The sequence below is a fragment of the Durio zibethinus genome, chromosome 10 (genome assembly GCF_047325235.1).
Source record: "Durio zibethinus cultivar Kanyao isolate XHJ-2024 chromosome 10, ASM4732523v1, whole genome shotgun sequence".
Lineage (NCBI taxonomy): Eukaryota > Viridiplantae > Streptophyta > Magnoliopsida > Malvales > Malvaceae > Durio > Durio zibethinus.
The window spans coordinates 19,290,093-19,302,292 of record NC_143171.1 but is presented as its reverse complement, the minus strand read 5'-3'; the positions used below and the strand labels follow the sequence as shown (position 1 = coordinate 19,302,292).

Genomic DNA, 12,200 nt, shown 5'->3' with positions numbered 1-12,200 from the left:
AGTTGAAAATTGATAAGGCACACTAAAATTTGATGAATCCTTTCACTTATATAGTAAAAAATTTCCTGAATAACATACTTGTTTTAGGAACTTTGAGATCACTTCTTGCTTATCTTCGTGCCCTTGAAGATATTCTGATGAAGACTATTATCAGAATTGGTCTGATAAATATGGTAGAATGAATGGAGTTAATGTTCAAACTTAAATCCATGTACAGGTATAGTTTATAGACAGTTTTATCGTTAGTGATAGTGGTTTGGAAGGAGTTGGATTTTGTATTCAAAATAGCTAACCTCATATATATTAAGCCGAACAAAATTGGTGTCATCGTGCCGTTTCAGTCATGTGACAATTAAGGAAAGCTGTTCATTAATAGTTTAATATTACTCAAAGCAATATCTTTTGGTGGATACACCAAAAAAGTAGCTTATCGCATCCAGTTATTTTTGTGTATTAATATAATTTTTTATAAATAACAGAAGGCCTTGTTTTAACTTCCTTTGCTCTGAAGCTTTGCCTAAGCCTAGACTTTTGCTCTTCGGTTGAAAATTTGTCCAAGAAACAACGGAAAAACACACAGATAAATCAACCAAACCAAAATGCACTATAATTTACATGGCGCGGCCACTTATCTACATTTACGGATTAAATAATTGTTCTACTATTAAAAAATTTCAAGTACAATAAAATCTTTTCGATGGCTACCCCCAAGTGCAATAAAATTAGAAGGTCTTTCCTTCTAAAACTCCCAAAAGTATTATCTAATTTCTAAAGTTTAAAAATTACTTTTATCTTATATATATATATATATATATAAGATATATATATATCTTTGGTATCTTGATTTTTTATCCCAATAATAATTGTTTTTTTTTCTAATAAGGTTCTAATTTGTAATTTGAACAACTACGTACTACTATTAAAAGAGATTGGTTAAAATTAAGAAAATAGAAGGAAAAAAATAAAAACATATATTGTCAGAGGATACAATTGAAATTTCAAAGTAATTAGAATATACTTGTCATAATGTATCAGTTTGAAAATGCAACTGTTGGACGTAAAAATTAAAATTCGTGAAAAAATACAGGGAGTTACCACCAATATCTTTTTTATGGTGTGATTAGTCATCCAAAAATTTTATCTTTTTAATAAAACAATAAAACGGGTTTAAAATTTATTATAAAGATAATTTTGATCTATGAAATAAGATTAAGTTCAGAGTCGGTTACGCGTAAGGAAAGATCAACATCCCCACAAAATGAATAAAATTAATATTAATTAATCATGTTCTATTTATAACTTTGGACAAAAATGGTTTTTATATAAAATTTACTTATAATTTTTTTCATCTTTTAGAAAGAAAATTAATTTTAAAAAATCTTTATTAAAAAATATTATGAAAATTTTAGATTAAAGAATACCTTCAAATTCTTTAACATAAAAGCATAATTCAAAAATAATCTTTTCATCTAAAATTTATCGCAACATTCCTTATAAGATAATAAAATAACATTCTTTGTAAATGATAATTATCGGTAACTCTCCAACATCAAGATAAAATGCCAACACTTATATTTCATGAAAAGTTATTTTAGTTTTATTTGTTTGAAACTAAATTTTTTTAAGAACTTTTTATGCAATAAAAAAATGAAAATATAATAGAATTAATTTTAAACATCAATAATTAGAATAAACATATATAAGCATTATACATGTACACATTAATATAAAAAAAGGACATGCATGCAAATGATGATAAAATGCGAATTTAGGCTTTATGGTTTTCAAATATAAAAAGATCACTTAGACTCTCCAATCTCTAGATAGAGTTTAGATATAACTATTTATATTTAAAATCTCATTCTATTCTTTATTATTTTATATTTATATATTTGTTATTTTAACAAAACGAATTTATTTTCAGTTGCGAAAATCTATAAAAATTCTTAATAAAATAAAATTTCTTAAATACCTTATCGTCTAGGCAACATTCAGGAATAGATTATTTCACAAAAAGTTTTCATCTCAACTCTTGAATCTTGGGATGACTTTAAGGTTTGGAATGAATTTAGGGTTTCACTTTAGGGTTTTAGGGTTTAGGGTTGCTTATGATTTAGGGTTTCATTTAGGGTTCAAGGATTCACCTAGGATTTTAGGGTTTCGTTTAGGGTTTTTGGGTTTACCTAAGTTTTAGGGTTTCATTTAAGATTTCGTTTAGAGTTTTGTTTTAATATTTCAAAACTTTATGCACCTCTTTAGAAATTTCCAACTTCTAGGTAAACTTTCAGATCAAGTTCATTTTTTCGATTTCTCAAAAAAATAAATTTTTATATTTTATATATTTTTTTATTAAAATATTATTATTATTATTTAATCTTTTATTATTTTATTTTTTATTTAATAATTTCCCTACATCTAAGCAAAACTATTATTATTATTTTTAAAACATGTTTTTATTCCTTCCAACATGTAGGTAAGGATTTCATAATTTTGTTTTATATATTTTAAAAAAAATTATCATTATTAGTTTTTGCATAAATCTAAAAATATATAGAAGTAAATTATATTCAAAGTATGGAATTTAAGCATGAAGAATTAAATTGCATAAAAATTAAAATATACATTGAAATGTGATCAACAAGGAAAATGAAATTCATGAAACTTAAATAATATCCAGGCTTAACCAACATAAAAAATGTGCATGAATATGAATAATCTGAAATATAAATGAAAATAATCTTTAAAAATAAATTATCAACCTCATGTTTTAAGTCTTTGTTTATTAACAAAATAATAATGAAATGTATATATAACAAAAAAAATGGTTTACTCATATGGTTTCCTAAATGCATTTTCTTTTTAATCAAAGCTTTTTTTCAATTAATTCCCAAATGAATATAAGCTACAAGAGAAAAGTATACCTCATGCAGTGCATGAAATGAAGGCTTATGCTCCTACAAACAAAGTATGCCGAACCAGAAAAATGAAAAATAACAAAAAAACAAATAGAAACAAATGAACCTTTACTCCATGCAACCTTGATATATTAAACAAATGCAAAGGAAATGAAAAGGAAAAACAAGACAAGTTCAATGCAAAGCATGAATTTCATGCAAACAGAACCTAATGAAGCTTTAAGTTCATACCAAACCACTTTATATAAAAAATGAGTACCCCAGTTCTTCATCTTCCTTTCTTGTTTCCTTTGGCAATTAGTTTCTCATGTTGCTACTATTTGTGTTACCTTTTTCTTTAATTCTGCTACAAACTTTTTTTGCAGCTTCTTTATTTTTTTTGCTTTTTCTACTAGCTTGCATCGCCTACTTGCTAGTATTTTTTTTCTTTTTCCTCCATTCTATTTGCTACTGGTTTGCTTAATTTTTTTTCTTTTTATTCTTTTATCCAAATGCCTGCCTCTTTCTTTTTTTGTTTGCTTGCCACTTCTTGCAACTGGCTTTTCTGCCATTTTTTGTGCCTTTTTTACCTCTTCCTTTATTCGTTTTTCTCCTTTCTTTCTTTTCCCTATTTTTTTTCTTAAATTTTTTTTATTTCCTCCACCCAAATGCTTCCTTTTCTCTTGGCTTCTTCTCTTATTTTTTGCCAAAAATTCTCCCTTGGTTTTCCTCTTGCCTGAATGCTCCTCTTTTCCCTTTTCCTTTTTTCAAGTTTCCACTTTTAGTTTTTCCTCATGCCTTGGATGCCTCTTTTGAAAAACATCCCTTTTTCTGCCTCCACCACATTTTCTTTTTAGGTTTTTTTGCTTTTTTCCTTTTTTGGTTTTCTTTTTTTTTTGTTTTCTCTATAATTTTTTCAATTCCAATGCTAGTTTTTTTTAGTTTTCTTCAGTTTTCACGTTGCGAGGCCCTCAAACCATGCCCTTTCTCACGTTCATGCCCTTTTGCTCTCATGTTCATGTTACCCTTTGTAGTTTTCTTCTATTTGTATTTTTTTTCAGTAGCTTCCCATGTTGGCCACCCAATTTCATGCATGTATTTTGGTTTTTCATACGATTTTCCTCTTTTTAGCCAAATGGGCTTATTTAATCTTTAGGTTAGAGCCATATTTTATGGGCTCTTAGGACTTATTATGGGTCAAACTCCTTTTATAATTTTGATATATATCTTTTAATATCTTTAGTATTTTTTATATATTTATATTTTATTTGTATATATATATATATTTGAATTTGTATAACATTTTTATTTGTTTTTATTTTTTTATATTTATATTACTTATTTATTATTATTATATATTATATATTTATTTTTTATTTAATGATTTTTATATTTTTATTAGTTATTGTTTCTGTTTAATGGTTAGCAATAGGCCATTAGTGGGCTTTGAAGATTATTATTCTTTGCTTTTTTTATCTCTTTTTTATTTTTTGTGATGACTGGGATTAAATCATTAGTTGAAAGGTAAGGATGATTGGGATTAAACCATAAGTCAAGTGAAGTGACCGAGATTAAAACTGCAGGTTAAATGATAAAGATGACCAGGATTAAACTGCAAGTCAAATATGGGTGACCACTGATTTGGGTTTATATGCCAGCTAAACTAGACTATTATGCTAACTAAACTAAGCTTAAATTTTTATTGGTACCAATTACACTAGGCTTAAATTTTAATTAGATGTCAATGAAACTAGACTTAAATTTCATTAGGTGCCAACTAAATTGGGCTTAAAACTTCATTAAGTGCCAGATAATCTTGGTTTAAATTTCATTAAGTGCCAACTAAGCTAGGTTTAAATCTTCATTGGGTGCCAGTTAAGCTTGGCTTAAAACCTAGGTGCCATCTAAATTAGGCTTAAATTTTCACTGGTTGCCAATTAAGTTTGGCTTAAATTTTCATTGATGCCAAATAAACTAGGCTTAAAACTTTATTGGTGCCAACTACATTAGGCTTAAATTTTCATTAAAGATCAATTAAACTGGGTTTAAATTTCATTAGGTGTCAGCTAAGTTGGGCTTAAAACTTTGTTGATCAGTGCCAGCTAAATTGGGTTTAAAACTTCATTAAGTGCCAACTAAACTAGGCTTAAAACTTCATTAAGTGTCTGATAATCTAGGCTTAAATTTCATTGAATGCTAGCTAAGCTAGGCTTAAATCTTTATTGGGTGCCAGCTAAAGTGGGCTTAAAACCTAGGTGCCAGCTAAAGTGGGCCTAAAACCTAGGTGCTAGCTATACTAGGCTTAAATTTTCATAGAGTGGCAACTAAGCTAGGCTTAAATTTTCATTAGTGCTAGATAAACTAGGCTTAAAACTTCATTGGTGCTAACTAAATTGGGCTTATATTTTGATTGAGTGGCAGCTACACTGGGCTTAAATTTTTATTAGGTGTCAACTAAACCAGGCTTAAAACCTAGATAAACTTAAATTTTTAGGAGAATTGACAATCCTTATTAGAAATGAAAGAAGTGAAAATTATTTCTCTTAATGGATTGAATGATTTTGTATACAGATATTTCTATTGATTCAAAAAGATCTCACCACTTAAAGGGTAAAAAAAGGTGTGTACTTTTTCACCTAATCTAGGCTTACATGCTAGCTAAACTAAGCTTATGTGCCAGCTAATCTGGGCTTAAATTTTGATTGATGCTAGCTAGCTGGACTTGACTTTAAGGAGCCATCACCAATCTTTTTTTTAGGTGTGATTGGTCATCTAGTAAATCTATTCTTTTAAGAAACTCCTAAGCTTGACTAAGGATCTTTAAAGATTAAGTTTTAGTCTACTAATCAGAATAAAGTTCGGGATTTTGATTACATATGGGGAAGGTTATAACACCCCTACATGCCCATCCAAATGATGATACCATTTTATTTTAAATTATCCTAAGATTTTGATTCAATGGTCTTCTATTAACATTTAAATATTGAAAATAACTTTTAAGATTCTCCATCAATCTAGTAGAATTCTTAAAAATACTTTCTCACATCGAAAATATATATGAATCCCATTTGTTTTCTTGATGAGGCTTCATCATCGAAAAATGATTTAATCATTTTTTTATTTTTGTTTTTATTGAATATATATCTAATTCTTCCACCATTTGGGCCAAAATTAGAAATATCTTCTCGCCTAAAAATTTCTTAGATAATCATCCATTTGTGATTACTAAGAATTTCATCATCGAAATTTATTTTTATTTTACAAGTTTTATTTCTAAATTTTTCAACATTTAGGTCTATTTAGAAATATCTTTATTTTATTTATTCATCACTTGCTTCTTAATCCTTAAGAAAATAATATGACATCTATTTTTTAATTTTCATCTCATTTTTTTCACCATTTAGGTTAAATTTAGAAGAAAAATTCTCACCTAGAAATTTTATAAAAATTATTCATTTGTAATTTATAACAATTCCATCATTGGATAATTATCATTTATTTTTTAAATTTTATTAATGTTTAATTTTAATATTTTTTATAGTTTTCCTAAAAATTTAATCATGCAAAAATATTTCACAAAAAATGAATAAAGGAAATAATAACATAAAATAAAAATAAAAAAAAACCAAAACAAAAAGACTGACTCGGCTTGGTTATGGCACTGACTTGGCTCCAAACACAAAAGACAACTTCAGAGATGCGGCTTGGTTGACTAACAGCTCAACTCCACAACAGCTTAAAAAGGAAGGATCTCAGGTCAAAGTGTTGCGAATCAGGTCGAGTGTTTGGGGCAGTACACGAATCCTAAAGGTTTTATGATCAAAATGGCCTCATTTGTTATGTAATATAAAAGCCTAAAAAATCTTTTTTTTTTAGATTTCTTTTTCCCTTTCTTTCTCTTTAGCCTTTTCTTTTTTTTTCTCTCTCTCTCTAAAACATATGAATGCCAATTGAATCCTTCATCAGATTCTAGGAAACAACATCGGGAACTAGGAATGTGCTAAAAAGACTTCAACCAGATTCTGGGTTGGATCATCGAAATCTGGGTTAGTCATTAAAAAGTGGGTTTCTCACTAGAATCTTGTCGAAAAACTTGAATTTTACTAAAAAATTCAAACAAATTCTGGAATTCCCAAAATTTTCCAAAAAATATTTTAGAAAAATTTCTATGATTTTGACCCTTTAATCTTCAAGAATCTTTCTAAACCACTTTTCAACCTGATTAAACTCACAATCAACTTAAAAATCCCTAAAATAAGCCTTATTTTCCTTCAAAAAAATTATTTGCTCACTCAATTCTTTTTTATTTTTTTCTCTTAAAAACTATGCTTGCTCTATTTCCCCCCTTTCTCTATTGATAACAAGTTTATTTATAAGGAACAATCAGAAGAATTTTTGCTTGATTGTGATTCAACTTTAATAAGATTGTTGTATTATCATAAAACTAAAATTTAGCCTTTTACAAATCAAGTCCAATTCTAACTCTTGCTCACATTGATTCATGACAAAACTTATTATTATTATTATTATTATTATTATTATTATTATTATTATTATTATTAAATTGAAAAGATAAATAAAATAAAAATAAATTTTAAACCCAGGACAAAATGGAGTGTCTACAGCTGCCTTTTTTTACGCATTTTCTATGAAACAGGAATTATGCAAAGATATAAATATCCATTATGTTCGGGTATAGCTTAACAACAATTACAAAATTTCAAAACTCTAAAGATTCACAATTTGAAATATTCAAAAACTTTGTAATTCATCAATTAGTAATGCAAGTTGCAGCTCAAAGATTCACAATTTGAGTTTAAAAAATCACTATTTCAAAAATCAAAGGTTTGCAATTCAAAGATTCGTAAGACCTTTAGAGTTGCAAGATTTCAGATTCATAAGATTTTTTAGGTTCGTAACACACAAAGATTCATAAAATTCATATTCGCAAGAATTTTAAGATTGCAGACACATAGATTCATAAAATTTTATATTTGCAAGAACTCAGATTCCTATGATTTTAAGATTCACAAGATTTTTCAAATTCGCAAGAGTTTAAGGTTTGCAAGCTTTTAGATTCGCGAGAATTTAAGGTTCGCAAGGATTTAACGTTATCAAAGTTTCAATTTTGCAAGAATTCAGACTCCCATTTGAAAGATTCACATCCAAAATTTTAATTTAGGGATTCATATCACAATTGCAAGGCTCACATCCAACATTTAAAGATTTACACTCTAAAATTCTAAAGATTCACACAAAAAAGTTAAAGATTTTTATTTGAAAAACTATAGGGATTCATTTCTAAAATATCAAAGTTTATCATTCGAATTCAAAGATTCACATTTGATTCTTCAAAGATTTGGATTCAAAAATCTTTAGAGATTCACATAAATTCTCAATATTCCTATTTAAAAGTCAAAGATAAAGATTCTCATTCAAAGATTCTCATTTAAAATTCAAAGACAAAGATTCTCATTTAAAATTTCTTAAAGATTCTTATTTAAACTTAAAGACAAAAATTCTTATCATTTTTAACATTAAAAATGCTATATAATGCTATATAATGCTAAGGCAAACATGTGAAAAAGCGTAATGTGAAATAAAAGCGTAATGGTTAGTGAAAAAGAAATAAAAGTGGATTCGAACAAAATATGTGCTATTCAAAACTTATCCCCTCTTCATACCTAAAAAAAAATATGAGGCTTTATGGGAAAATTGAACTATATTGCTTGTTTCATCTCGTAACTTACCTACAAGTGCAATCCGATTTTCAAGCTTCTTAGAAAACATAATCTAGGAGAATGAAACGATGAATGCCAAAAAGCTTTTGACAAAGTCAAAGAATACTTATCAAATCCACTATGTTGGTGCCATCAGTTCTAAGAAAACCTTTGATTTTATAGTTAACCATGCATGAAAATTCAATGGAATGTGTGTTGGGGCAAATAGATGAAACCAACAAAAAAGAGCAAGCAATCTACTACTTGAGTAAAAATTCACTAATTATGAATCCAAGTATTTTCCATTAGAAAAGATATGTTATGCACTAGCTTAGATAGCTTGAAGGCTTAGGCAATATATGCTTTATCACACTATTTAGCTTATAGCAAAGTTAGACCTTATCAAGTATATCTTCGAAAAACTTTCATTGATCGAAAGAATAGTACGATGGCAAGTTATGCTTTCAAAATATGATATTGTCTATGTAACTCAAAAGGTTATTAAAAAGAGTGCAATAACTGAGTTCATTGCTGATCATGTGGCTAAAGATTATGAACCAATAAAGCTTGATTTTTTTGATGAAGATGTGATAGTCATTGAAGAAAATGAAATTGGTAAGAAGTTTTTGAGGATGTATTTTGATAGAGCTGCTAGTGTTTTAGGTCATGGTATTAGGGTAATTTTAATATTTCCTAATGGATATTATTATCCCATTATAACTAGACTAAATTTCAACTACTCAAATAATATGGCTGAAAATGAGATTTTTGTTATAGGTTTATAAGAAACAATTGAAAGAAAGACTAAATTGTTAGATATATTTGGAGATTTAGCACTAGTTGTTTATAACTTACGAGGTGAATGAGAAACAAGAGATTCAAAGTTGATTTGCTACCATAAATACATCTCTGAGTTAGTCAAGTAGTTTGAAGAATTTTAATTAGAGTATCTGCTCAAAGAGGAGAACCAAATTACTGATGCACTAGTCATTTTGGCTGCAATGACTAAAATAGATACAAATATCAAGATCCAACCCATCAAAATGTACATGAAAGATGTACTAGCACATTACTCAGGTGTCGAAGAAGAAGTTGATGGGAAACCATGGTATCATGATATTCTTCAATATATCAAAAGTCAACAATAACAAGAGCATGCAATAAAAAATGATAAAAGGATCATTAGAAGTTTGGCTATGAGTTTCTTTCTTGATGGAGATGTTTTTTACAAAAGAAGCCAAGATAAGGTACTTTTAAGATGTGTAAATGTAGTTAAAGCAAAAAAAAATTATTGAAAAATACATGATGGGGTTTAGGGGGCACATGCGAATGGTCACGTAATGGCTAGATAAATTATGGGTGTTAGCTATTATTGGTTGACAATGAAAAATGACTATATTGATTATGTCAGAAGATGTCATAAGTGTCAAATTTATGCTAACAAGATTTATGCTCTTCCATCAGCTTTGTAAGTTTTAGCAACTCTATGACTATTTTCTATGTAAGGCATGGATGTCATCGGTCTCATTAGCCCAAAAGCTTCAAATGGGCATAGATTTATCTTTGTGATAATTGATTATTTCACAAAATAGGTAAAAGTTGCATCTTATGCTAACATGACCCAATCGGTGGTATGCAAGTTCATAAAAAAGATAATATATAGATATAAGATTCTAAAAAGGATTATTTCTAAAAAGGATTATTAAGACTTTATAAATAAAGCCAACAATTCATGAAATGCCCTTTTTAATTATCAAGCACAAAGACTAAAGTTGCAAATATTCCAATATACGAGACCAATGGACTAGATCAAACAACCAAGCTTTTGAGGTATAAAGAATGTTACCAGCATAAAAGCTTCTTTTGGTTGAAGGTGGAACCTTAGTGCAAAGCTGAACCTGCCGACTTTGTTTTCCTAATAAAATAGAAATAATGGTACGAAATTATGATCATAAAAGAACATTTCTCTTTAGTAATTAAGTTAAAGGGTATATGTATCACTATAATATTTTACTCTAAATACATATGAGAGTACCACAAGAAAAACTCTTTAGTCCTCTCCAATCAGTCTTAGGGTAAAAGGTACATAAGTCAGTAAATACTTTAATATTTTATAACAAATATACTGGCAAATACCATAAAGCACTCTCTAGTTCTCTTCAATATATTAATCCAAGTACATAGACATGCAATTAAAGGCTGCTTCTCAGTGCAAGTTTGGCCTGATTTAGGTTGATGGCAATGGTAATTAAGAAATAGTTCCAATTTTCAGCACTTTTTGAATGAAATGGCCTTTTCAGCAAGACTTTTATGCTTGCAAGAGAAAGCTTAGGCAATGTTGCACTGGAAGCCGTAAATGCAAATCAAACCAGTGATAAAAAAGTTCAAGAGACAGAAGCATACATGTAGCAAGCAAGCAACAAGTTAAAATCATTGCTTATGTCATTAAGAATTCAAAGAACAAAGAGCATACGAGCATCTTCTTTCTTGTATAGCTGCTTAAGCTGATCACTTGCTTTGTTCTCAGCCTCTTGAAAATCCTTCAATTTTGCCTATAATAAATCATCCAACTTTAGTAAGGAAATCCATAAAACTGTGCACACCTTAAGTAAAGGTACATTGCTAGTTTCTCAACATTCCACTAACAACCTAGCTATTAGGTAAGAGGACGGCATGAAAGTAAAGAAAGTTAAAAGATTACCTACCTCATACAACTATCTCTTTCTAAATGAAACTTTCTTGAGCTTCATCCTCTCAATTACAAGAGTCATATTCTGATGACCAAACTGTAGCTCATAGAAATTCTTCCAAAGTTTATCAGTTACTGGAGTACGATCCCTTCCCTAGAACAATCAATCAATCCCTTTTAAAATTATACATATAATCAGAGCCAAATGCCAATTCTTGCACAAACTATGCAAATCAACTTACTTTTGTACTCTTTTCCACGTGCAATAATTGATCCATTGTACAATGGGGTAGAATATGCTCAAGAAGATGTGAATCTGTCTCACCGACATCCCCAAGGTATCTTACGTTATCTATCACCTTCCTAACACAAAAGTCTACTAGTGAATGAGGTTTCCTCATATTCGCTATGTTCTTCCATCTCTTCTCCAAATACATATTGCTCTAGGAAAAACCAAAAAAAAAAAAGAATGCAATGTAGTTAATTTCTATTGTTATGTCATAGTTTTATCAATTTTTAGTTGTTACAAATGGTTAGTCTTGGATTTGCAGATAAAAATCAATCAATTAAAATTATGATCTTATTAGTTGTATAAACAAAATTCAACAATTAGCTCATTTAGTTCATCTAGGAATAATCAACCGAGTCTAACATTCTTTAAAACTGCAATATTCTATCCTTCAACATTTAAAAGATTTTTTTTTTAAAGAAGAAAGAAAATTGTTTCCCCTTTTTCTTTATCCATAAAAAAAGACATTATATAACATAACAAATAATTAATCTAAACAAAATTGAAACCCTGAACAACTATATGACACCGTATTGAAATCAATGAAAAAGGAATTAAAATTAATAAAAAAAACTTCATAGCATCAATTAAATAATAAATTGGATTAA

The 12,200-nt window shown here is 28.4% G+C and overlaps 1 pseudogene across 1 annotated transcript; it reads right to left on the bottom strand.

The window, feature by feature from the left end:
* Nucleotides 1–10,371: 10,371 nt before the first annotated feature.
* Nucleotides 10,372–11,740, bottom strand: LOC111293337 (uncharacterized; annotated as a pseudogene). The gene is made up of 4 exons (XR_016345971.1): nucleotides 11,546–11,740; nucleotides 11,320–11,457; nucleotides 11,088–11,166; nucleotides 10,372–10,529 (listed from the first exon to the last, which is right to left on the bottom strand). The product of XR_016345971.1 is annotated as an uncharacterized LOC111293337 (transcript).
* Nucleotides 11,741–12,200: the final 460 nt, after the last annotated feature.